At 47.1% G+C, this 24,937-nt stretch overlaps 19 non-coding genes across 19 annotated transcripts; all 19 read right to left on the reverse strand.

Annotated features, from left to right (window-relative positions):
* Positions 1–329: 329 nt before the first annotated feature.
* On the reverse strand, positions 330–401 carry TRNAP-AGG (transfer RNA proline (anticodon AGG)). Its single transcript has one exon. It is a non-coding gene; the product is annotated as a tRNA-Pro (tRNA).
* A 1,907-nt stretch (positions 402–2,308) lies between these two features.
* Positions 2,309–2,420, reverse strand: TRNAL-CAA (transfer RNA leucine (anticodon CAA)). The gene is made up of 2 exons: positions 2,383–2,420; positions 2,309–2,354 (listed from the first exon to the last, which is right to left on the reverse strand). It is a non-coding gene; the product is annotated as a tRNA-Leu (tRNA).
* A 288-nt stretch (positions 2,421–2,708) lies between these two features.
* Positions 2,709–2,781, reverse strand: TRNAV-AAC (transfer RNA valine (anticodon AAC)). The gene has a single exon. It is a non-coding gene; the product is annotated as a tRNA-Val (tRNA).
* A 2,365-nt stretch (positions 2,782–5,146) lies between these two features.
* Positions 5,147–5,258, reverse strand: TRNAL-CAA (transfer RNA leucine (anticodon CAA)). The gene is made up of 2 exons: positions 5,221–5,258; positions 5,147–5,192 (listed from the first exon to the last, which is right to left on the reverse strand). It is a non-coding gene; the product is annotated as a tRNA-Leu (tRNA).
* Positions 5,259–5,546: 288 nt separating this feature from the next.
* On the reverse strand, positions 5,547–5,619 carry TRNAV-AAC (transfer RNA valine (anticodon AAC)). Its single transcript has one exon. It is a non-coding gene; the product is annotated as a tRNA-Val (tRNA).
* Positions 5,620–7,984: 2,365 nt separating this feature from the next.
* TRNAL-CAA (transfer RNA leucine (anticodon CAA)) lies at positions 7,985–8,096 on the reverse strand. Its single transcript has 2 exons — positions 8,059–8,096; positions 7,985–8,030 (listed from the first exon to the last, which is right to left on the reverse strand). It is a non-coding gene; the product is annotated as a tRNA-Leu (tRNA).
* Positions 8,097–8,384: 288 nt separating this feature from the next.
* TRNAV-AAC (transfer RNA valine (anticodon AAC)) lies at positions 8,385–8,457 on the reverse strand. The gene has a single exon. It is a non-coding gene; the product is annotated as a tRNA-Val (tRNA).
* A 2,366-nt stretch (positions 8,458–10,823) lies between these two features.
* On the reverse strand, positions 10,824–10,935 carry TRNAL-CAA (transfer RNA leucine (anticodon CAA)). The gene is made up of 2 exons: positions 10,898–10,935; positions 10,824–10,869 (listed from the first exon to the last, which is right to left on the reverse strand). It is a non-coding gene; the product is annotated as a tRNA-Leu (tRNA).
* A 288-nt stretch (positions 10,936–11,223) lies between these two features.
* TRNAV-AAC (transfer RNA valine (anticodon AAC)) lies at positions 11,224–11,296 on the reverse strand. Its single transcript has one exon. It is a non-coding gene; the product is annotated as a tRNA-Val (tRNA).
* A 2,365-nt stretch (positions 11,297–13,661) lies between these two features.
* Positions 13,662–13,773, reverse strand: TRNAL-CAA (transfer RNA leucine (anticodon CAA)). Its single transcript has 2 exons — positions 13,736–13,773; positions 13,662–13,707 (listed from the first exon to the last, which is right to left on the reverse strand). It is a non-coding gene; the product is annotated as a tRNA-Leu (tRNA).
* A 288-nt stretch (positions 13,774–14,061) lies between these two features.
* TRNAV-AAC (transfer RNA valine (anticodon AAC)) lies at positions 14,062–14,134 on the reverse strand. The gene has a single exon. It is a non-coding gene; the product is annotated as a tRNA-Val (tRNA).
* A 2,765-nt stretch (positions 14,135–16,899) lies between these two features.
* TRNAV-AAC (transfer RNA valine (anticodon AAC)) lies at positions 16,900–16,972 on the reverse strand. The gene has a single exon. It is a non-coding gene; the product is annotated as a tRNA-Val (tRNA).
* Positions 16,973–19,737: 2,765 nt separating this feature from the next.
* On the reverse strand, positions 19,738–19,810 carry TRNAV-AAC (transfer RNA valine (anticodon AAC)). The gene has a single exon. It is a non-coding gene; the product is annotated as a tRNA-Val (tRNA).
* Positions 19,811–20,196: 386 nt separating this feature from the next.
* On the reverse strand, positions 20,197–20,268 carry TRNAP-AGG (transfer RNA proline (anticodon AGG)). The gene has a single exon. It is a non-coding gene; the product is annotated as a tRNA-Pro (tRNA).
* Positions 20,269–22,175: 1,907 nt separating this feature from the next.
* TRNAL-CAA (transfer RNA leucine (anticodon CAA)) lies at positions 22,176–22,287 on the reverse strand. The gene is made up of 2 exons: positions 22,250–22,287; positions 22,176–22,221 (listed from the first exon to the last, which is right to left on the reverse strand). It is a non-coding gene; the product is annotated as a tRNA-Leu (tRNA).
* A 288-nt stretch (positions 22,288–22,575) lies between these two features.
* TRNAV-AAC (transfer RNA valine (anticodon AAC)) lies at positions 22,576–22,648 on the reverse strand. The gene has a single exon. It is a non-coding gene; the product is annotated as a tRNA-Val (tRNA).
* A 386-nt stretch (positions 22,649–23,034) lies between these two features.
* TRNAP-AGG (transfer RNA proline (anticodon AGG)) lies at positions 23,035–23,106 on the reverse strand. Its single transcript has one exon. It is a non-coding gene; the product is annotated as a tRNA-Pro (tRNA).
* A 441-nt stretch (positions 23,107–23,547) lies between these two features.
* On the reverse strand, positions 23,548–23,620 carry TRNAV-UAC (transfer RNA valine (anticodon UAC)). Its single transcript has one exon. It is a non-coding gene; the product is annotated as a tRNA-Val (tRNA).
* A 385-nt stretch (positions 23,621–24,005) lies between these two features.
* TRNAP-CGG (transfer RNA proline (anticodon CGG)) lies at positions 24,006–24,077 on the reverse strand. Its single transcript has one exon. It is a non-coding gene; the product is annotated as a tRNA-Pro (tRNA).
* Between the last annotated feature and the right edge of the window lie 860 nt (positions 24,078–24,937).

Genomic DNA, 24,937 nt, shown 5'->3' on the forward strand with positions numbered 1-24,937 from the left:
TATTCTGCTGTATCAGCAGCCACTCAGAAAGCGAGGAGCAAGTGTGAAAACTACAGAGATATCAGCCAACATACTTGCAATTAGACGTATTAAAAATTGACTTATGCAGGCATCGACAGACAAATATCTGATGCCTAAATGCCAGCAAGTACAGCTTGGGAAAGCATCACCTAGGACACACACAGACTAAGCATGAAGGCAGAAAAAGCATGGTGATCCATGTTTCTTATGAGGTTCAAAATATTTTGTGCAACAATGCGGCGAGAGTAATGAGAAATAGTCAGGCATTGTGAGTTTTGAGTAGGATTCGTATGTTTACCTCTGAAAAAGGGCTCGTCCGGGATTTGAACCCGGGACCTCTCGCACCCTAAGCGAGAATCATACCCCTAGACCAACGAGCCGAGGCACACAAGAGTCGCCTTTCTCACCGGCTCCGGGGGTTATTGGCAGCGAGTTAGTGAATGCTTCACCCAAAGCAAGCAACTGCACATGCTGCTCTCTTCTGCAATATGGTTGCTGTCTTTTCCATGGCCGTCATCGAACAAGAAATGAAAATGCCTCTATCCTTCAGACATTTTGTTTGTTCTAGGTGTATGCTCTCGGTGAGGTCAATAAAACCATTTCTGCTCTCATGCCTTGCTTTCATGAAGTAGGCCCAACCTTCAGTACACAAGGACGTGCAAACGAATAGCGCAAACTATCGTCACTTCTCTTTTTGAGCTGTCACTGATACCCCTGGAGCACAGTACGTCACGCTGGTGAGGGATAGACAGCTTCCATTATCTCAGCTTTCCTATAAATTGAGAGAGTAAATGCAAACTGTGTGAAAAACAGAAAACTGCTCTTTCTGCCCGGTCTCGAACCAGGGACCTTTCGCGTGTAAAGCGAACGTGATAACCACTACACTACAGAAACAGACACACTTGCAGGAATCTGCTTGGCATGTAGTGGGCTGGAATGCACAGACCAAGGGCCAATGTCCATGAAGCTCAAAGTTGGACCCTCCTTACCCGATCTCTTTCTTTGGAAGAAAGGAACGAGGACCCCTTTTATTCCAAAAGGCGATTTTAAAACCATACCTGAAACCACACTAGAAAAACACTTTGCATTTAATTTTCCTACACTGATGGTCCACCCCAGAAAAGCAGTTGCAAAGAAGTCCGGCACTGAAATTCTATACGCCAAAATTGGTAAATAGCGTAGAGGGAAAGGAACTTTCTCACCATACACGGCGTCTTATAGCATTGAAAAGAAGAAATGGCCCTATATAATAAGAAGCCTAAAAATAATTCCACAGCATGGGCTCGTCCGGGATTTGAATCCGGGACCTCTCGCACCCGAAGCGAGAATCATACCCCTAGACCAACGAGCCTGATTCCCCAGTTGGCATTTTAAGCAATTTCTGATGCGTCTTTCAGAAACAAAGCAGGGCTATTTGGCTGCTCTCTCTCTATGTGAACCACAAAAAGTCATGTTTTCTCTCAAGGTGTTGTTTTTTTCTCTCTTGCAAGGAAGGGATCAGTCGATATCCTAGCTGCCAGAGAGCAGAAAAAAGGCGCTGATGAGAACTGTGGCACTTTCTGGCACTTGTACTCCTCTGCAAGTCCTGGACACTTGCCCCATAGACTTCCACCCCAGATGCAAGGGAGGGCCTGCCAATTCTTGCTCCTAAGACAGAGGCATTTGATTCTTGGATTCAAACACGCTCACTCAGCGCTCGATCAGGCTCGATCAGGCGAGATTTATATGAGTGGCTCGCAGGACTGAAACACTAACCTGGGAGCCCCAGGGTGGCTGAATTCCCAGGATGGCCATTTTTGGGCAAGTCACCTGCTTTCCTCCTGCCTCAATCTAGAATTGGCTGCAAATCACAAGATAGAGTTCAATGTCCGTGTGTACTGCCTACTCCCAGATACCTCTCCGTCTTCCTTATGTAAATAAAAATTCGCAAGGGGGGACCAATGACAATCTGCTCCTCCCACATAACCAGGAAGCCCTGTTGAACATGTCTGCCTGTGTTGTTGCAGGGACAGTGCCTTCTCCGCCCAAAAGGTGGCAGGAGAGCCTCACAACAAAGATGGGATCAACTGCTTAATGAGAAACCAGCACGGCAGTTTGTGTGATGGAGTGCAAATTTAACGGAAGGTGTGCCTGAGGTGTCCCTTCCAGGAATACATGGAATTGTGATTGAGGGCCCAGCCTGATCGTTGGTGGATTTCTCGTCATATGTTACAGGTCCGTGCAAAGATTGTGGTGTGTGGGGAATGCACTGCAAAAAACAGGACGATTTAAGGGTGTAAAAGAAACCTGTCAGAAGTGGGATTTGAACCCACGCCTCCATGAGGAGACCAGAAGTCTCAGTTGCACTGAAGATCAAGCTCTCTTGAGTCTGGCGCCTTAGACCACTCGGCCATCCTGACAGCCCTGGGTGTGCACAGATCTGACTCTTCTGACTGCACCTGCCAATGTTTGCACTTACAACGTTCACAGCAATGTCACAAGTGTAAAGACCCCACAATACAACATGGCATGACAAAAAAAAAGCTAGGCACAAGAGCGACCACTGATGGATGCGGATTACTTTGTTTCGTCTTGCAAAAGTAAAGGAAGTTTCCCATGGCTCGCTGGGTTCAAGGACCGCCTCTTCTTAAGCTTGCATTGAGATAATAAGGTTTTAGAGGGTGCACATAAAAGCAGCTCATGCACAGTGTTTCTGCCCGGTCTCGAACCGGGGACCTTTCGCGTGTTAGGCGAACGTGATGACCTCTACACTACAGAAACTCACTTGCTGTGTTTTACTGTTAGAGCAAGGTTCCTCTCAAGGGTTCTCTCTACTTCTATTCTGCTGTATCAGCAGCCACTCAGAAAGCGAGGAGCAAGTGTGAAAACTGCAGAGATATCAGCCAACATACTTGCAATTAGACGTATTAAAAATTGACTTATGCAGGCATCGACAGACAAATATCTGATGCCTAAATGCCAGCAAGTACAGCTTGGGAAAGCATCACCTGGGACACACACAGACTAAGCATGAAGGCAGAAAAAGCATGGTGATCCATGTTTCTTATGAGGTTCAAAATATTTTGTGCAACAATGCGGCGAGTGTAATGAGAAATAGTCAGGCATTGTGAGTTTTGAGTAGGATTCGTATGTTTACCTCTGAAAAAGGGCTCGTCCGGGATTTGAACCCGGGACCTCTCGCACCCTAAGCGAGAATCATACACCTAGACCAACGAGCCGAGGCACACAAGAGTCGCCTTTCGCACCGGCTCCGGGGGTTATTGGCAGCGAGTTAGTGAATGCTTCACCCAAAGCAAGCAACTGCACATGCTGCTCTCTTCTGCAATATGGTTGCTGTCTTTTCCATGGCCGTCATCGAACAAGAAATGAAAATGCCTCTATCCTTCAGACATTTTGTTTGTTCTAGGTGTATGCTCTCGGTGAGGTCAATAAAACCATTTCTGCTCTCATGCCTTGCTTTCATGAAGTAGGCCCAACCTTCAGTACACAAGGACGTGCAAACGAATAGCGCAAACTATCGTCACTTCTCTTTTTGAGCTGTCACTGATACCCCTGGAGCACAGTACGTCACGCTGGTGAGGGATAGACAGCTTCCATTATCTCAGCTTTCCTATAAATTGAGAGAGTAAATGCAAACTGTGTGAAAAACAGAAAACTGCTCTTTCTGCCCGGTCTCGAACCCGGGACCTTTCGCGTGTAAAGCGAACGTGATAACCACTACACTACAGAAACAGACACGCTTGCAGGAATCTGCTTGGCATGTAGTGGGCTGGAATGCACAGACCAAGGGCCAATGTCCATGAAGCTCAAAGTTGGACCCTCCTTACCCGATCTCTTTCTTTGGAAGAAAGGAACGAGGACCCCTTTTATTCCAAAAGGCGATTTTAAAACCATACCTGAAACCACACTAGAAAAACACTTTGCATTTAATTTTCCTACACTGATGGTCCACCCCAGAAAAGCAGTTGCAAAGAAGTCCGGCACTGAAATTCTATACGCCAAAATTGGTAAATAGCGTAGAGGGAAAGGAACTTTCTCACCATACACGGCGTCTTATAGCATTGAAAAGAAGAAATGGCCCTATATAATAAGAAGCCTAAAAATAATTCCACAGCATGGGCTCGTCCGGGATTTGAATCCGGGACCTCTCGCACCCGAAGCGAGAATCATACCCCTAGACCAACGAGCCTGATTCCCCAGTTGGCATTTTAAGCAATTTCTGATGCGTCTTTCAGAAACAAAGCAGGGCTATTTGGCTGCTCTCTCTCTATGTGAACCACAAAAAGTCATGTTTTCTCTCAAGGTGTTGTTTTTTTCTCTCTTGCAAGGAAGGGATCAGTCGATATCCTAGCTGCCAGAGAGCAGAAAAAAGGCGCTGATGAGAACTGTGGCACTTTCTGGCACTTGTACTCCTCTGCAAGTCCTGGACACTTGCCCCATAGACTTCCACCCCAGATGCAAGGGAGGGCCTGCCAATTCTTGCTCCTAAGACAGAGGCATTTGATTCTTGGATTCAAACACGCTCACTCAGCGCTCGATCAGGCTCGATCAGGCGAGATTTATATGAGTGGCTCGCAGGACTGAAACACTAACCTGGGAGCCCCAGGGTGGCTGAATTCCCAGGATGGCCATTTTTGGGCAAGTCACCTGCTTTCCTCCTGCCTCAATCTAGAATTGGCTGCAAATCACAAGATAGAGTTCAATGTCCGTGTGTACTGCCTACTCCCAGATACCTCTCCGTCTTCCTTATGTAAATAAAAATTCGCAAGGGGGGACCAATGACAATCTGCTCCTCCCACATAACCAGGAAGCCCTGTTGAACATGTCTGCCTGTGTTGTTGCAGGGACAGTGCCTTCTCCGCCCAAAAGGTGGCAGGAGAGCCTCACAACAAAGATGGGATCAACTGCTTAATGAGAAACCAGCACGGCAGTTTGTGTGATGGAGTGCAAATTTAACGGAAGGTGTGCCTGAGGTGTCCCTTCCAGGAATACATGGAATTGTGATTGAGGGCCCAGCCTGATCGTTGGTGGATTTCTCGTCATATGTTACAGGTCCGTGCAAAGATTGTGGTGTGTGGGGAATGCACTGCAAAAAACAGGACGATTTAAGGGTGTAAAAGAAACCTGTCAGAAGTGGGATTTGAACCCACGCCTCCATGAGGAGACCAGAAGTCTCAGTTGCACTGAAGATCAAGCTCTCTTGAGTCTGGCGCCTTAGACCACTCGGCCATCCTGACAGCCCTGGGTGTGCACAGATCTGACTCTTCTGACTGCACCTGCCAATGTTTGCACTTACAACGTTCACAGCAATGTCACAAGTGTAAAGACCCCACAATACAACATGGCATGACAAAAAAAAAGCTAGGCACAAGAGCGACCACTGATGGATGCGGATTACTTTGTTTCGTCTTGCAAAAGTAAAGGAAGTTTCCCATGGCTCGCTGGGTTCAAGGACCGCCTCTTCTTAAGCTTGCATTGAGATAATAAGGTTTTAGAGGGTGCACATAAAAGCAGCTCATGCACAGTGTTTCTGCCCGGTCTCGAACCGGGGACCTTTCGCGTGTTAGGCGAACGTGATGACCTCTACACTACAGAAACTCACTTGCTGTGTTTTACTGTTAGAGCAAGGTTCCTCTCAAGGGTTCTCTCTACTTCTATTCTGCTGTATCAGCAGCCACTCAGAAAGCGAGGAGCAAGTGTGAAAACTGCAGAGATATCAGCCAACATACTTGCAATTAGACGTATTAAAAATTGACTTATGCAGGCATCGACAGACAAATATCTGATGCCTAAATGCCAGCAAGTACAGCTTGGGAAAGCATCACCTGGGACACACACAGACTAAGCATGAAGGCAGAAAAAGCATGGTGATCCATGTTTCTTATGAGGTTCAAAATATTTTGTGCAACAATGCGGCGAGTGTAATGAGAAATAGTCAGGCATTGTGAGTTTTGAGTAGGATTCGTATGTTTACCTCTGAAAAAGGGCTCGTCCGGGATTTGAACCCGGGACCTCTCGCACCCTAAGCGAGAATCATACACCTAGACCAACGAGCCGAGGCACACAAGAGTCGCCTTTCGCACCGGCTCCGGGGGTTATTGGCAGCGAGTTAGTGAATGCTTCACCCAAAGCAAGCAACTGCACATGCTGCTCTCTTCTGCAATATGGTTGCTGTCTTTTCCATGGCCGTCATCGAACAAGAAATGAAAATGCCTCTATCCTTCAGACATTTTGTTTGTTCTAGGTGTATGCTCTCGGTGAGGTCAATAAAACCATTTCTGCTCTCATGCCTTGCTTTCATGAAGTAGGCCCAACCTTCAGTACACAAGGACGTGCAAACGAATAGCGCAAACTATCGTCACTTCTCTTTTTGAGCTGTCACTGATACCCCTGGAGCACAGTACGTCACGCTGGTGAGGGATAGACAGCTTCCATTATCTCAGCTTTCCTATAAATTGAGAGAGTAAATGCAAACTGTGTGAAAAACAGAAAACTGCTCTTTCTGCCCGGTCTCGAACCAGGGACCTTTCGCGTGTAAAGCGAACGTGATAACCACTACACTACAGAAACAGACACGCTTGCAGGAATCTGCTTGGCATGTAGTGGGCTGGAATGCACAGACCAAGGGCCAATGTCCATGAAGCTCAAAGTTGGACCCTCCTTACCCGATCTCTTTCTTTGGAAGAAAGGAACGAGGACCCCTTTTATTCCAAAAGGCGATTTTAAAACCATACCTGAAACCACACTAGAAAAACACTTTGCATTTGATTTTCCTACACTGATGGTCCACCCCAGAAAAGCAGTTGCAAAGAAGTCCGGCACTGAAATTCTATACGCCAAAAGTGGGAAATAGCGTAGAGGGAAAGGAACTTTCTCACCATACACGGCGTCTTATAGCATTGAAAAGAAGAAATGGCCCTATATAATAAGAAGCCTAAAAATAATTCCACAGCATGGGCTCGTCCGGGATTTGAATCCGGGACCTCTCGCACCCGAAGCGAGAATCATACCCCTAGACCAACGAGCCTGATTCCCCAGTTGGCATTTTAAGCAATTTCTGATGCGTCTTTCAGAAACAAAGCAGGGCTATTTGGCTGCTCTCTCTCTATGTGAACCACAAAAAGTCATGTTTTCTCTCAAGGTGTTGTTTTTTTCTCTCTTGCAAGGAAGGGATCAGTCGATATCCTAGCTGCCAGAGAGCAGAAAAAAGGCGCTGATGAGAACTGTGGCACTTTCTGGCACTTGTACTCCTCTGCAAGTCCTGGACACTTGCCCCATAGACTTCCACCCCAGATGCAAGGGAGGGCCTGCCAATTCTTGCTCCTAAGACAGAGGCATTTGATTCTTGGATTCAAACACGCTCACTCAGCGCTCGATCAGGCTCGATCAGGCGAGATTTATATGAGTGGCTCGCAGGACTGAAACACTAACCTGGGAGCCCCAGGGTGGCTGAATTCCCAGGATGGCCATTTTTGGGCAAGTCACCTCCTTTCCTCCTGCCTCAATCTAGAATTGGCTGCAAATCACAAGATAGAGTTCAATGTCCGTGTGTACTGCCTACTCCCAGATACCTCTCTGTCTTCCTTATGTAAATTAAAATTCGCAAGGGGGGACCAATGACAATCTGCTCCTCCCACATAACCAGGAAGCCCTGTTGAACATGTCTGCCTGTGTTGTTGCAGGGACAGTGCCTTCTCCGCCCAAAAGGTGGCAGGAGAGCCTCACAACAAAGATGGGATCAACTGCTTAATGAGAAACCAGCACGGCAGTTTGTGTGATGGAGTGCAAATTTAACGGAAGGTGTGCCTGAGGTGTCCCTTCCAGGAATACATGGAATTGTGATTGAGGGCCCAGCCTGATCGTTGGTGGATTTCTCGTCATATGTTACAGGTCCGTGCAAAGATTGTGGTGCGTGGGGAATGCACTGCAAAAAACAGGACGATTTAAGGGTGTAAAAGAAACCTGTCAGAAGTGGGATTTGAACCCACGCCTCCATGAGGAGACCAGAAGTCTCAGTTGCACTGAAGATCAAGCTCTCTTGAGTCTGGCGCCTTAGACCACTCGGCCATCCTGACAGCCCTGGGTGTACACAGATCTGACTCTTCTGACTGCACCTGCCAATGTTTGCACTTACAACGTTCACAGCAATGTCACAAGTGTAAAGACCCCACAATACAACATGGCATGACAAAAAAAAAGCTAGGCACAAGAGCGACCACTGATGGATGCGGATTACTTTGTTTCGTCTTGCAAAAGTAAAGGAAGTTTCCCATGGCTCGCTGGGTTCAAGGACCGCCTCTTCTTAAGCTTGCATTGAGATAATAAGGTTTTAGAGGGTGCACATAAAAGCAGCTCATGCACAGTGTTTCTGCCCGGTCTCGAACCGGGGACCTTTCGCGTGTTAGGCGAACGTGATGACCACTACACTACAGAAACTCACTTGCTGTGTTTTACTGTTAGAGCAAGGTTCCTCTCAAGGGTTCTCTCTACTTCTATTCTGCTGTATCAGCAGCCACTCAGAAAGCGAGGAGCAAGTGTGAAAACTACAGAGATATCAGCCAACATACTTGCAATTAGACGTATTAAAAATTGACTTATGCAGGCATCGACAGACAAATATCTGATGCCTAAATGCCAGCAAGTACAGCTTGGGAAAGCATCACCTAGGACACACACAGACTAAGCATGAAGGCAGAAAAAGCATGGTGATCCATGTTTCTTATGAGGTTCAAAATATTTTGTGCAACAATGCGGCGAGTGTAATGAGAAATAGTCAGGCATTGTGAGTTTTGAGTAGGATTCGTATGTTTACCTCTGAAAAAGGGCTCGTCCGGGATTTGAACCCGGGACCTCTCGCACCCTAAGCGAGAATCATACACCTAGACCAACGAGCCGAGGCACACAAGAGTCGCCTTTCGCACCGGCTCCGGGGGTTATTGGCAGCGAGTTAGTGAATGCTTCACCCAAAGCAAGCAACTGCACATGCTGCTCTCTTCTGCAATATGGTTGCTGTCTTTTCCATGGCCGTCATCGAACAAGAAATGAAAATGCCTCTATCCTTCAGACATTTTGTTTGTTCTAGGTGTATGCTCTCGGTGAGGTCAATAAAACCATTTCTGCTCTCATGCCTTGCTTTCATGAAGTAGGCCCAACCTTCAGTACACAAGGACGTGCAAACGAATAGCGCAAACTATCGTCACTTCTCTTTTTGAGCTGTCACTGATACCCCTGGAGCACAGTACGTCACGCTGGTGAGGGATAGACAGCTTCCATTATCTCAGCTTTCCTATAAATTGAGAGAGTAAATGCAAACTGTGTGAAAAACAGAAAACTGCTCTTTCTGCCCGGTCTCGAACCAGGGACCTTTCGCGTGTAAAGCGAACGTGATAACCACTACACTACAGAAACAGACACGCTTGCAGGAATCTGCTTGGCATGTAGTGGGCTGGAATGCACAGACCAAGGGCCAATGTCCATGAAGCTCAAAGTTGGACCCTCCTTACCCGATCTCTTTCTTTGGAAGAAAGGAACGAGGACCCCTTTTATTCCAAAAGGCGATTTTAAAACCATACCTGAAACCACACTAGAAAAACACTTTGCATTTGATTTTCCTACACTGATGGTCCACCCCAGAAAAGCAGTTGCAAAGAAGTCCGGCACTGAAATTCTATACGCCAAAAGTGGGAAATAGCGTAGAGGGAAAGGAACTTTCTCACCATACACGGCGTCTTATAGCATTGAAAAGAAGAAATGGCCCTATATAATAAGAAGCCTAAAAATAATTCCACAGCATGGGCTCGTCCGGGATTTGAATCCGGGACCTCTCGCACCCGAAGCGAGAATCATACCCCTAGACCAACGAGCCTGATTCCCCAGTTGGCATTTTAAGCAATTTCTGATGCGTCTTTCAGAAACAAAGCAGGGCTATTTGGCTGCTCTCTCTCTATGTGAACCACAAAAAGTCATGTTTTCTCTCAAGGTGTTGTTTTTTTCACTCTTGCAAGGAAGGGATCAGTCGATATCCTAGCTGCCAGAGAGCAGAAAAAAGGCGCTGATGAGAACTGCAGGCACTTTCTGGCACTTGTACTCCTCTGCAAGTCCTGGACACTTGCCCCATAGACTTCCACCCCAGATGCAAGGGAGGGCCTGCCAATTCTTGCTCCTAAGACAGAGGCATTTGATTCTTGGATTCAAACACGCTCACTCAGCGCTCGATCAGGCTCGATCAGGCGAGATTTATATGAGTGGCTCGCAGGACTGAAACACTAACCTGGGAGCCCCAGGGTGGCTGAATTCCCAGGATGGCCATTTTTGGGCAAGTCACCTCCTTTCCTCCTGCCTCAATCTAGAATTGGCTGCAAATCACAAGATAGAGTTCAATATCCGTGTGTACTGCCTACTCCCAGATACCTCTCTGTCTTCCTTATGTAAATTAAAATTCGCAAGGGGGGACCAATGACAATCTGCTCCTCCCACATAACCAGGAAGCCCTGTTGAACATGTCTGCCTGTGTTGTTGCAGGGACAGTGCCTTCTCCGCCCAAAAGGTGGCAGGAGAGCCTCACAACAAAGATGGGATCAACTGCTTAATGAGAAACCAGCACGGCAGTTTGTGTGATGGAGTGCAAATTTAACGGAAGGTGTGCCTGAGGTGTCCCTTCCAGGAATACATGGAATTGTGATTGAGGGCCCAGCCTGATCGTTGGTGGATATCTCGTCATATGTTACAGGTCCGTGCAAAGATTGTGGTGTGTGGGGAATGCACTGCAAAAAACAGGACGATTTAAGGGTGTAAAAGAAACCTGTCAGAAGTGGGATTTGAACCCACGCCTCCATGAGGAGACCAGAAGTCTCAGTTGCACTGAAGATCAAGCTCTCTTGAGTCTGGCGCCTTAGACCACTCGGCCATCCTGACAGCCCTGGGTGTACACAGATCTGACTCTTCTGACTGCACCTGCCAATGTTTGCACTTACAACGTTCACAGCAATGTCACAAGTGTAAAGACCCCACAATACAACATGGCATGACTAAAAAAAAGCTAGGCACAAGAGCGACCACTGATGGATGCGGATTACTTTGTTTCGTCTTGCAAAAGTAAAGGAAGTTTCCCATGGCTCGCTGGGTTCAAGGACCGCCTCTTCTTAAGCTTGCATTGAGATAATAAGGTTTTAGAGGGTGCACATAAAAGCAGCTCATGCACAGTGTTTCTGCCCGGTCTCGAACCGGGGACCTTTCGCGTGTTAGGCGAACGTGATGACCACTACACTACAGAAACTCACTTGCTGTGTTTTACTGTTAGAGCAAGGTTCCTCTCAAGGGTTCTCTCTACTTCTATTCTGCTGTATCAGCAGCCACTCAGAAAGCGAGGAGCAAGTGTGAAAACTGCAGAGATATCAGCCAACATACTTGCAATTAGACGTATTAAAAATTGACTTATGCAGGCATCGACAGACAAATATCTGATGCCTAAATGCCAGCAAGTACAGCTTGGGAAAGCATCACCTGGGACACACACAGACTAAGCATGAAGGCAGAAAAAGCATGGTGATCCATGTTTCTTATGAGGTTCAAAATATTTTGTGCAACGATGCGGCGAGTGTAATGAGAAATAGTCAGGCATTGTGAGTTTTGAGTAGGATTCGTATGTTTACCTCTGAAAAAGGGCTCGTCCGGGATTTGAACCCGGGACCTCTCGCACCCTAAGCGAGAATCATACACCTAGACCAACGAGCCGAGGCACACAAGAGTCGCCTTTCGCACCGGCTCCGGGGGTTATTGGCAGCGAGTTAGTGAATGCTTCACCCAAAGCAAGCAACTGCACATGCTGCTCTCTTCTGCAATATGGTTGCTGTCTTTTCCATGGCCGTCATCGAACAAGAAATGAAAATGCCTCTATCCTTCAGACATTTTGTTTGTTCTAGGTGTATGCTCTCGGTGAGGTCAATAAAACCATTTCTGCTCTCATGCCTTGCTTTCATGAAGTAGGCCCAACCTTCAGTACACAAGGACGTGCAAACGAATAGCGCAAACTATCGTCACTTCTCTTTTTGAGCTGTCACTGATACCCCTGGAGCACAGTACGTCACGCTGGTGAGGGATAGACAGCTTCCATTATCTCAGCTTTCCTATAAATTGAGAGAGTAAATGCAAACTGTGTGAAAAACAGAAAACTGCTCTTTCTGCCCGGTCTCGAACCAGGGACCTTTCGCGTGTAAAGCGAACGTGATAACCACTACACTACAGAAACAGACACACTTGCAGGAATCTGCTTGGCATGTAGTGGGCTGGAATGCACAGACCAAGGGCCAATGTCCATGAAGCTCAAAGTTGGACCCTCCTTACCCGATCTCTTTCTTTGGAAGAAAGGAACGAGGACCCCTTTTATTCCAAAAGGCGATTTTAAAACCATACCTGAAACCACACTAGAAAAACACTTTGCATTTAATTTTCCTACACTGATGGTCCACCCCAGAAAAGCAGTTGCAAAGAAGTCCGGCACTGAAATTCTATACGCCAAAAGTGGGAAATAGCGTAGAGGGAAAGGAACTTTCTCACCATACACGGCGTCTTATAGCATTGAAAAGAAGAAATGGCCCTATATAATAAGAAGCCTAAAAATAATTCCACAGCATGGGCTCGTCCGGGATTTGAATCCGGGACCTCTCGCACCCGAAGCGAGAATCATACCCCTAGACCAACGAGCCTGATTCCCCAGTTGGCATTTTAAGCAATTTCTGATGCGTCTTTCAGAAACAAAGCAGGGCTATTTGGCTGCTCTCTCTCTATGTGAACCACAAAAAGTCATGTTTTCTCTCAAGGTGTTGTTTTTTTCTCTCTTGCAAGGAAGGGATCAGTCGATATCCTAGCTGCCAGAGAGCAGAAAAAAGGCGCTGATGAGAACTGTGGCACTTTTTGGCACTTGTACTCCTCTACAAGTCCTGGACACTTGCCCCATAGACTTCCACCCCAGATGCAAGGGAGGGCCTGCCAATTCTTGCTCCTAAGACAGAGGCATTTGATTCTTGGATTCAAACACGCTCACTCAGCGCTCGATCAGGCTCGATCAGGCGAGATTTATATGAGTGGCTCGCAGGACTGAAACACTAACCTGGGAGCCCCAGGGTGGCTGAATTCCCAGGATGGCCATTTTTGGGCAAGTCACCTCCTTTCCTCCTGCCTCAATCTAGAATTGGCTGCAAATCACAAGATAGAGTTCAATGTCCTTGTGTACTGCCTACTCCCAGATACCTCTCTGTCTTCCTTATGTAAATTAAAATTCGCAAGGGGGGACCAATGACAATCTGCTCCTCCCACATAACCAGGAAGCCCTGTTGAACATGTCTGCCTGTGTTGTTGCAGGGACAGTGCCTTCTCCGCCCAAAAGGTGGCAGGAGAGCCTCACAACAAAGATGGGATCAACTGCTTAATGAGAAACCAGCACGGCAGTTTGTGTGATGGAGTGCAAATTTAACTGAAGGTGTGCCTGAGGTGTCCCTTCCAGGAATACATGGAATTGTGATTGAGGGCCCAGCCTGATCGTTGGTGGATTTCTCGTCATATGTTACAGGTCCGTGCAAAGATTGTGGTGTGTGGGGAATGCACTGCAAAAAACAGGACGATTTAAGGGTGTAAAAGAAACCTGTCAGAAGTGGGATTTGAACCCACGCCTCCATGAGGAGACCAGAAGTCTCAGTTGCACTGAAGATGAAGCTCTCTTGAGTCTGGCGCCTTAGACCACTCGGCCATCCTGACAGCCCTGGATGTGCACAGATCTGACTCTTCTGACTGCACCTGCCAATGTTTGCACTTACAACGTTCACAGCAATGTCACAAGTGTAAAGACCCCACAATACAACATGGCATGACAAAAAAAAAGCTATTCACAAGAGCGACCACTGATGGATGCGGTTTACTTTGTTTCGTCTTGCAAAAGTAAAGGAAGTTTCCCATGGCTCGCTGGGTTCAAAGACCGCCTCTTCTTAAGCTTGCATTGAGATAATAAGGTTTTAGAGGGTGCACATAAAAGCAGCTCATGCACAGTGTTTCTGCCCGGTCTCGAACCGGGGACCTTTCGCGTGTTAGGCGAACGTGATGACCACTACACTACAGAAACTCACTTGCTGTGTTTTACTGTTAGAGCAAGGTTCCTCTCAAGGGTTCTCTCTACTTCTATTCTGCTGTATCAGCAGCCACTCAGAAAGCGAGGAGCAAGTGTGAAAACTGCAGAGATATCAGCCAACATACTTGCAATTAGACGTATTAAAAATTGACTTATGCAGGCATCGACAGACAAATATCTGATGCCTAAATGCCAGCAAGTACAGCTTGGGAAAGCATCACCTGGGACACACACAGACTAAGCATGAAGGCAGAAAAAGCATGGTGATCCATGTTTCTTATGAGGTTCAAAATATTTTGTGCAACAATGCGGCGAGTGTAATGAGAAATAGTCAGGCATTGTGAGTTTTGAGTAGGATTCGTATGTTTACCTCTGAAAAAGGGCTCGTCCGGGATTTGAACCCGGGACCTCTCACACCCTAAGCGAGAATCATACCCCTAGACCAACGAGCCGAGGCACACAAGAGTCGCCTTTCGCACCGGCTCCGGGGGTTATTGGCAGCGAGTTAGTGAATGCTTCACCCAAAGCAAGCAACTGCACATGCTGCTCTCTTCTGCAATATGGTTGCTGTCTTTTCCATGGCCGTCATCGAACAAGAAATGAAAATGCCTCTATCCTTCAGACATTTTGTTTGTTCTAGGTGTATGCTCTCGGTGAGGTCAATAAAACCATTTCTGCTCTCATGCCTTGCTTTCATGAAGTAGGCCCAACCTTCAGTACACAAGGACGTGCAAACGAATAGCGCAAACTATCGTCACTTCTCTTTTTGAGCTGTCACTGATACCCCTGGAGCACAGTACGTCACGCTGGTGAGGGATAGACAGCTTCCATTATCTCAGCTTTCCTATAAATTGAGAGAGTAAATGCAAACTGTGTGAAAAACAGAAAATTGCTCTTTCTGCCCGGTCTCGAACCAGGGACCTTTCACGTGTAAAGCGAACGTGATAACCACTACACTACAGAAACAGACACGCTTGCAGGAATCTGCTTGGCATGTAGTGGGCTGGAATGCACAGACCAAGGGCCAATGTCCATGAAGCTCAAAGTTGGACCCTCCTTACCCGATCTCTTTCTTTGGAAGAAAGGAACGAGGACCCCTTTTATTCCAAAAGGCAATTTTAAAACCATACCTGAAACCACACTAGAAAAACACTTTGCATTTAATTTTCCTACACTGATGGTCCACCCCAGAAAAGCAGTTGCAAAGAAGTCCGGCACTGAAATTCTATACGCCAAAATTGGGAAATAGCGTAGAGGGAAAGGAACTTTCTCACCATACACGGCGTCTTATAGCATTGAAAAGAAGAAATGGCCCTATATAATAAGAAGCCTAAAAATAATTCCACAGCATGGGCTCGTCCGGGATTTGAATCCGGGACCTCTCGCACCCGAAGCGAGAATCATACCCCTAGACCAACGAGCCTGATTCCCCAGTTGGCATTTTAAGCAATTTCTGATGCGTCTTTCAGAAACAAAGCAGGGCTATTTGGCTGCTCTCTCTCTATGTGAACCACAAAAAGTCATGTTTTCTCTCAAGGTGTTGTTTTTTTCTCTCTTGCAAGGAAGGGATCAGTCGATATCCTAGCTGCCAGAGAGCAGAAAAAAGGCGCTGATGAGAACTGTGGCACTTTCTGGCACTTGTACTCCTCTGCAAGTCCTGGACACTTGCCCCATAGACTTCCACCCCAGATGCAAGGGAGGGCCTGCCAATTCTTGCTCCTAAGACAGAGGCATTTGATTCTTGGATTCAAACACGCTCACTCAGCGCTCGATCAGGCTCGATCAGGCGAGATTTATATGAGTGGCTCGCAGGACTGAAACACTAACCTGGGAGCCCCAGGGTGGCTGAATTCCCAGGATGGCCATTTTTGGGCAAGTCACCTGCTTTCCTCCTGCCTCAATCTAGAATTGGCTGCAAATCACAAGATAGAGTTCAATGTCCGTGTGTACTGCCTACTCCCAGATACCTCTCCGTCTTCCTTATGTAAATAAAAATTCGCAAGGGGGGACCAATGACAATCTGCTCCTCCCACATAACCAGGAAGCCCTGTTGAACATGTCTGCCTGTGTTGTTGCAGGGACAGTGCCTTCTCCGCCCAAAAGGTGGCAGGAGAGCCTCACAACAAAGATGGGATCAACTGCTTAATGAGAAACCAGCACGGCAGTTTGTGTGATGGAGTGCAAATTTAACGGAAGGTGTGCCTGAGGTGTCCCTTCCAGGAATACATGGAATTGTGATTGAGGGCCCAGCCTGATCGTTGGTGGATTTCTCGTCATATGTTACAGGTCCGTGCAAAGATTGTGGTGTGTGGGGAATGCACTGCAAAAAACAGGACGATTTAAGGGTGTAAAAGAAACCTGTCAGAAGTGGGATTTGAACCCACGCCTCCATGAGGAGGCCAGAAGTCTCAGTTGCACTGAAGATCAAGCTCTCTTGAGTCTGGCGCCTTAGACCACTCGGCCATCCTGACAGCCCTGGGTGTGCACAGATCTGACTCTTCTGACTGCACCTGCCAATGTTTGCACTTACAACGTTCACAGCAATGTCACAAGTGTAAAGACCCCACAATACAACATGGCATGACAAAAAAAAAGCTAGGCACAAGAGCGACCACTGATGGATGCGGATTACTTTGTTTCGTCTTGCAAAAGTAAAGGAAGTTTCCCATGGCTCGCTGGGTTCAAGGACCGCCTCTTCTTAAGCTTGCATTGAGATAATAAGGTTTTAGAGGGTGCACATAAAAGCAGCTCATGCACAGTGTTTCTGCCCGGTCTCGAACCGGGGACCTTTCGCGTGTTAGGCGAACGTGATGACCTCTACACTACAGAAACTCACTTGCTGTGTTTTACTGTTAGAGCAAGGTTCCTCTCAAGGGTTCTCTCTACTTCTATTCTGCTGTATCAGCAGCCACTCAGAAAGCGAGGAGCAAGTGTGAAAACTGCAGAGATATCAGCCAACATACTTGCAATTAGACGTATTAAAAATTGACTTATGCAGGCATCGACAGACAAATATCTGATGCCTAAATGCCAGCAAGTACAGCTTGGGAAAGCATCACCTGGGACACACACAGACTAAGCATGAAGGCAGAAAAAGCATGGTGATCCATGTTTCTTATGAGGTTCAAAATATTTTGTGCAACGATGCGGCGAGTGTAATGAGAAATAGTCAGGCATTGTGAGTTTTGAGTAGGATTCGTATGTTTACCTCTGAAAAAGGGCTCGTCCGGGATTTGAACCCGGGACCTCTCGCACCCTAAGCGAGAATCATACACCTAGACCAACGAGCCGAGGCACACAAGAGTCGCCTTTCGCACCGGCTCCGGGGGTTATTGGCAGCGAGTTAGTGAATGCTTCACCCAAAGCAAGCAACTGCACATGCTGCTCTCTTCTGCAATATGGTTGCTGTCTTTTCCATGGCCGTCATCGAACAAGAAATGAAAATGCCTCTATCCTTCAGACATTTTGTTTGTTCTAGGTGTATGCTCTCGGTGAGGTCAATAAAACCATTTCTGCTCTCATGCCTTGCTTTCATGAAGTAGGCCCAACCTTCAGTACACAAGGACGTGCAAACGAATAGCGCAAACTATCGTCACTTCTCTTTTTGAGCTGTCACTGATACCCCTGGAGCACAGTACGTCACGCTGGTGAGGGATAGACAGCTTCCATTATCTCAGCTTTCCTATAAATTGAGAGAGTAAATGCAAACTGTGTGAAAAACAGAAAACTGCTTTTTCTGCCCGGTCTCGAACCAGGGACCTTTCGCGTGTAAAGCGAACGTGATAACCACTACACTACAGAAACAGACACGCTTGCAGGAATCTGCTTGGCATGTAGTGGGCTGGAATGCACAGACCAAGGGCCAATGTCCATGAAGCTCAAAGTTGGACCCTCCTTACCCGATCTCTTTCTTTGGAAGAAAGGAACGAGGACCCCTTTTATTCCAAAAGGCGATTTTAAAACCATACCTGAAACCACACTAGAAAAACACTTTGCATTTGATTTTCCTACACTGATGGTCCACCCCAGAAAAGCAGTTGCAAAGAAGTCCGGCACTGAAATTCTATACGCCAAAAGTGGGAAATAGCGTAGAGGGAAAGGAACTTTCTCACCATACACGGCGTCTTATAGCATTGAAAAGAAGAAATGGCCCTATATAATAAGAAGCCTAAAAATAATTCCACAGCATGGGCTCGTCCGGGATTTGAATCCGGGACCTCTCGCACCCGAAGCGAGAATCATACCCCTAGACCAACGAGCCTGATTCCCCAGTTGGCATTTTAAGCAATTTCTGATGCGTCTTTCAGAAACAAAGCAGGGCTATTTGGCTGCTCTCTCTCTATGTGAACCACAAAAAGTCATGTTTTCTCTCAAGGTGTTGTTTTTTTCTCTCTTGCAAGGAAGGGATCAGTCGATATCCTAGCTGCCAGAGAGCAGAAAAAAGGCGCTGATGAGAACTGTGGCACTTTCTGGCACTTGTACTCCTCTGCAAGTCCTGGACACTTGCCCCATAGACTTCCACCCCAGATGCAAGGGAGGGCCTGCCAATTCTTGCTCCTAAGACAGAGGCATTTGATTCTTGGATTCAAACACGCTCACTCAGCGCTCGATCAGGCTCGATCAGGCGAGATTTATATGAGTGGCTCGCAGGACTGAAACACTAACCTGGGAGCCCCAGGGTGGCTGAATTCCCAGGATGGCCATTTTTGGGCAAGTCACCTCCTTTCCTCCTGCCTCAATCTAGAATTGGCTGCAAATCACAAGATAGAGTTCAATGTCCGTGTGTACTGCCTACTCCCAGATACCTCTCTGTCTTCCTTATGTAAATTAAAATTCGCAAGGGGGGACCAATGACAATCTGCTCCTCCCACATAACCAGGAAGCCCTGTTGAACATGTCTGCCTGTGTTGTTGCAGGGACAGTGCCTTCTCCGCCCAAAAGGTGGCAGGAGAGCCTCACAACAAAGATGGGATCAACTGCTTAATGAGAAACCAGCACGGCAGTTTGTGTGATGGAGTGCAAATTTAACGGAAGGTGTGCCTGAGGTGTCCCTTCCAGGAATACATGGAATTGTGATTGAGGGCCCAGCCTGATCGTTGGTGGATTTCTCGTCATATGTTACAGGTCCGTGCAAAGATTGTGGTGTGTGGGGAATGCACTGCAAAAAACAGGACGATTTAAGGGTGTAAAAGAAACCTGTCAGAAGTGGGATTTGAACCCACGCCTCCATGAAGAGACCAGAAGTCTCAGTTGCACTGAAGATCAAGCTCTCTTGAGTCTGGCGCCTTAGACCACTCGGCCATCCTGACAGCCCTGGGTGTACACAGATCTGACTCTTCTGACTGCACCTGCCAATGTTTGCACTTACAACGTTCACAGCAATGTCACAAGTGTAAAGACCCCACAATACAACATGGCATGACAAAAAAAAAGCTAGGCACAAGAGCGACCACTGATGGATGCGGATTACTTTGTTTCGTCTTGCAAAAGTAAAGGAAGTTTCCCATGGCTCGCTGGGTTCAAGGACCGCCTCTTCTTAAGCTTGCATTGAGATAATAAGGTTTTAGAGGGTGCACATAAAAGCAGCTCATGCACAGTGTTTCTGCCCGGTCTCGAACCGGGGACCTTTCGCGTGTTAGGCGAACGTGATGACCACTACACTACAGAAACTCACTTGCTGTGTTTTACTGTTAGAGCAAGGTTCCTCTCAAGGGTTCTCTCTACTTCTATTCTGCTGTATCAGCAGCCACTCAGAAAGCGAGGAGCAAGTGTGAAAACTACAGAGATATCAGCCAACATACTTGCAATTAGACGTATTAAAAATTGACTTATGCAGGCATCGACAGACAAATATCTGATGCCTAAATGCCAGCAAGTACAGCTTGGGAAAGCATCACCTAGGACACACACAGACTAAGCATGAAGGCAGAAAAAGCATGGTGATCCATGTTTCTTATGAGGTTCAAAATATTTTGTGCAACAATGCGGCGAGTGTAATGAGAAATAGTCAGGCATTGTGAGTTTTGAGTAGGATTCGTATGTTTACCTCTGAAAAAGGGCTCGTCCGGGATTTGAACCCGGGACCTCTCGCACCCTAAGCGAGAATCATACCCCTAGACCAACGAGCCGAGGCACACAAGAGTCGCCTTTCTCACCGGCTCCGGGGGTTATTGGCAGCGAGTTAGTGAATGCTTCACCCAAAGCAAGCAACTGCACATGCTGCTCTCTTCTGCAATATGGTTGCTGTCTTTTCCATGGCCGTCATCGAACAAGAAATGAAAATGCCTCTATCCTTCAGACATTTTGTTTGTTCTAGGTGTATGCTCTCGGTGAGGTCAATAAAACCATTTCTGCTCTCATGCCTTGCTTTCATGAAGTAGGCCCAACCTTCAGTACACAAGGACGTGCAAACGAATAGCGCAAACTATCGTCACTTCTCTTTTTGAGCTGTCACTGATACCCCTGGAGCACAGTACGTCACGCTGGTGAGGGATAGACAGCTTCCATTATCTCAGCTTTCCTATAAATTGAGAGAGTAAATGCAAACTGTGTGAAAAACAGAAAACTGCTCTTTCTGCCCGGTCTCGAACCAGGGACCTTTCGCGTGTAAAGCGAACGTGATAACCACTACACTACAGAAACAGACACACTTGCAGGAATCTGCTTGGCATGTAGTGGGCTGGAATGCACAGACCAAGGGCCAATGTCCATGAAGCTCAAAGTTGGACCCTCCTTACCCGATCTCTTTCTTTGGAAGAAAGGAACGAGGACCCCTTTTATTCCAAAAGGCGATTTTAAAACCATACCTGAAACCACACTAGAAAAACACTTTGCATTTAATTTTCCTACACTGATGGTCCACCCCAGAAAAGCAGTTGCAAAGAAGTCCGGCACTGAAATTCTATACGCCAAAAGTGGGAAATAGCGTAGAGGGAAAGGAACTTTCTCACCATACACGGCGTCTTATAGCATTGAAAAGAAGAAATGGCCCTATATAATAAGAAGCCTAAAAATAATTCCACAGCATGGGCTCGTCCGGGATTTGAATCCGGGACCTCTCGCACCCGAAGCGAGAATCATACCCCTAGACCAACGAGCCTGATTCCCCAGTTGGCATTTTAAGCAATTTCTGATGCGTCTTTCAGAAACAAAGCAGGGCTATTTGGCTGCTCTCTCTCTATGTGAACCACAAAAAGTCATGTTTTCTCTCAAGGTGTTGTTTTTTTCTCTCTTGCAAGGAAGGGATCAGTCGATATCCTAGCTGCCAGAGAGCAGAAAAAAGGCGCTGATGAGAACTGTGGCACTTTTTGGCACTTGTACTCCTCTACAAGTCCTGGACACTTGCCCCATAGACTTCCACCCCAGATGCAAGGGAGGGCCTGCCAATTCTTGCTCCTAAGACAGAGGCATTTGATTCTTGGATTCAAACACGCTCACTCAGCGCTCGATCAGGCTCGATCAGGCGAGATTTCTATGAGTGGCTCGCAGGACTGAAACACTAACCTGGGAGCCCCAGGGTGGCTGAATTCCCAGGATGGCCATTTTTGGGCAAGTCACCTCCTTTCCTCCTGCCTCAATCTAGAATTGGCTGCAAATCACAAGATAGAGTTCAATGTCCGTGTGTACTGCCTACTCCCAGATACCTCTCTGTCTTCCTTATGTAAATTAAAATTCGCAAGGGGGGACCAATGACAATCTGCTCCTCCCACATAACCAGGAAGCCCTGTTGAACATGTCTGCCTGTGTTGTTGCAGGGACAGTGCCTTCTCCGCCCAAAAGGTGGCAGGAGAGCCTCACAACAAAGATGGGATCAACTGCTTAATGAGAAACCAGCACGGCAGTTTGTGTGATGGAGTGCAAATTTAACGGAAGGTGTGCCTGAGGTGTCCCTTCCAGGAATACATGGAATTGTGATTGAGGGCCCAGCCTGATCGTTGGTGGATTTCTCGTCATATGTTACAGGTCCGTGCAAAGATTGTGGTGTGTGGGGAATGCACTGCAAAAAACAGGACGATTTAAGGGTGTAAAAGAAACCTGTCAGAAGTGGGATTTGAACCCACGCCTCCATGAGGAGACCAGAAGCCTCAGTTGCACTGAAGATCAAGCTCTCTTGAGTCTGGCGCCTTAGACCACTCGGCCATCCTGACAGCCCTGGGTGTGCACAGATCTGACTCTTCTGACTGCACCTGCCAATGTTTGCACTTACAACGTTCACAGCAATGTCACAAGTGTAAAGACCCCACAATACAACATGGCATGACAAAAAAAAAGCTAGGCACAAGAGCGACCACTGATGGATGCGGATTACTTTGTTTCGTCTTGCAAAAGTAAAGGAAGTTTCCCATGGCTCGCTGGGTTCAAGGACCGCCTCTTCTTAAGCTTGCATTGAGATAATAAGGTTTTAGAGGGTGCACATAAAAGCAGCTCATGCACAGTGTTTCTGCCCGGTCTCGAACCGGGGACCTTTCGCGTGTTAGGCGAACGTGATGACCACTACACTACAGAAACTCACTTGCTGTGTTTTACTGTTAGAGCAAGGTTCCTCTCAAGGGTTCCATCTACTTCTATTCTGCTGTATCAGCAGCCACTCAGAAAGCGAGGAGCAAGTGTGAAAACTGCAGAGATATCAGCCAACATACTTGCAATTAGACGTATTAAAAATTGACTTATGCAGGCATCGACAGACAAATATCTGATGCCTAAATGCCAGCAAGTACAGCTTGGGAAAGCATCACCTGGGACACACACAGACTAAGCATGAAGGCAGAAAAAGCATGGTGATCCATGTTTCTTATGAGGTTCAAAATATTTTGTGCAACAATGCGGCGAGTGTAATGAGAAATAGTCAGGCATTGTGAGTTTTGAGTAGGATTCGTATGTTTACCTCTGAAAAAGGGCTCGTCCGGGATTTGAACCCGGGACCTCTCGCACCCTAAGCGAGAATCATACCCCTAGACCAACGAGCCGAGGCACACAAGAGTCGCCTTTCGCACCGGCTCCGGGGGTTATTGGCAGCGAGTTAGTGAATGCTTCACCCAAAGCAAGCAACTGCACATGCTGCTCTCTTCTGCAATATGGTTGCTGTCTTTTCCATGGCCGTCATCGAACAAGAAATGAAAATGCCTCTATCCTTCAGACATTTTGTTTGTTCTAGGTGTATGCTCTCGGTGAGGTCAATAAAACCATTTCTGCTCTCATGCCTTGCTTTCATGAAGTAGGCCCAACCTTCAGTACACAAGGACGTGCAAACGAATAGCGCAAACTATCGTCACTTCTCTTTTTGAGCTGTCACTGATACCCCTGGAGCACAGTACGTCACGCTGGTGAGGGATAGACAGCTTCCATTATCTCAGCTTTCCTATAAATTGAGAGAGTAAATGCAAACTGTGTGAAAAACAGAAAGCTGTTGTTTCTGCCCGGTCTCGAACCAGGGACCTTTCGCGTGTAAAGCGAACGTGATAACCACTACACTACAGAAACAGACACGCTTGCAGGAATCTTCTTGGCATGTAGTGGGCTGGAATGCACAGACCAAGGGCCAATGTCCATGAAGCTCAAAGTTGGACCCTCCTTACCCGATCTCTTTCTTTGGAAGAAAGGAACGAGGACCCCTTTTATTCCAAAAGGCGATTTTAAAACCATACCTGAAACCACACTAGAAAAACACTTTGCATTTAATTTTCCTACACTGATGGTCCACCCCAGAAAAGCAGTTGCAAAGAAGTCCGGCACTGAAATTCTATACGCCAAAAGTGGGAAATAGCGTAGAGGGAAAGGAACTTTCTCACCATACACGGCGTCTTATAGCATTGAAAAGAAGAAATGGCCCTATATAATAAGCAGCCTAAAAATAATTCCACAGCATGGGCTCGTCCGGGATTTGAACCCGGGACCTCTCGCACCCGAAGCGAGAATCATACCCCTAGACCAACGAGCCTGATTCCCCAGTCGGCATTTTAAGCAATTTCTGATGCGTCTTTCAGAAACAAAGCAGGGCTATTTGGCTGCTCTCTCTCTATGTGAACCACAAAAAGTCATGTTTTCTCTCAAGGTGTTGTTTTTTTCACTCTTGCAAGGAAGGGATCAGTCGATATCCTAGCTGCCAGAGAGCAGAAAAAAGGCGCTGATGAGAACTGCAGGCACTTTCTGGCACTTGTACTCTTCTGCAAGTCCTGGACACTTGCCCCATAGACTTCCACCCCAGATGCAAGGGAGGGCCTGCCAATTCTTGCTCCTAAGACAGAGGCATTTGATTCTTGGATTCAAACACGCTCACTCAGCGCTCGATCAGGCTCGATCAGGCGAGATTTATATGAGTGGCTCGCAGGACTGAAACACTAACCTGGGAGCCCCAGGGTGGCTGAATTCCCAGGATGGCCATTTTTGGGCAAGTCACCTCCTTTCCTCCTGCCTCAATCTAGAATTGGCTGCAAATCACAAGATAGAGTTCAATGTCCTTGTGTACTGCCTACTCCCAGATACCTCTCTGTCTTCCTTATGTAAATTAAAATTCGCAAGGGGGGACCAATGACAATCTGCTCCTCCCACATAACCAGGAAGCCCTGTTGAACATGTCTGCCTGTGTTGTTGCAGGGACAGTGCCTTCTCCGCCCAAAAGGTGGCAGGAGAGCCTCACAACAAAGATGGGATCAACTGCTTAATGAGAAACCAGCACGGCAGTTTGTGTGATGGAGTGCAAATTTAACTGAAGGTGTGCCTGAGGTGTCCCTTCCAGGAATACATGGAATTGTGATTGAGGGCCCAGCCTGATCGTTGGTGGATTTCTCGTCATATGTT

The sequence above is a fragment of the Triturus cristatus genome, chromosome 10 (assembly GCF_964204655.1).
Source record: "Triturus cristatus chromosome 10, aTriCri1.1, whole genome shotgun sequence".
NCBI classification, from domain to species: Eukaryota; Metazoa; Chordata; class Amphibia; order Caudata; family Salamandridae; genus Triturus; species Triturus cristatus.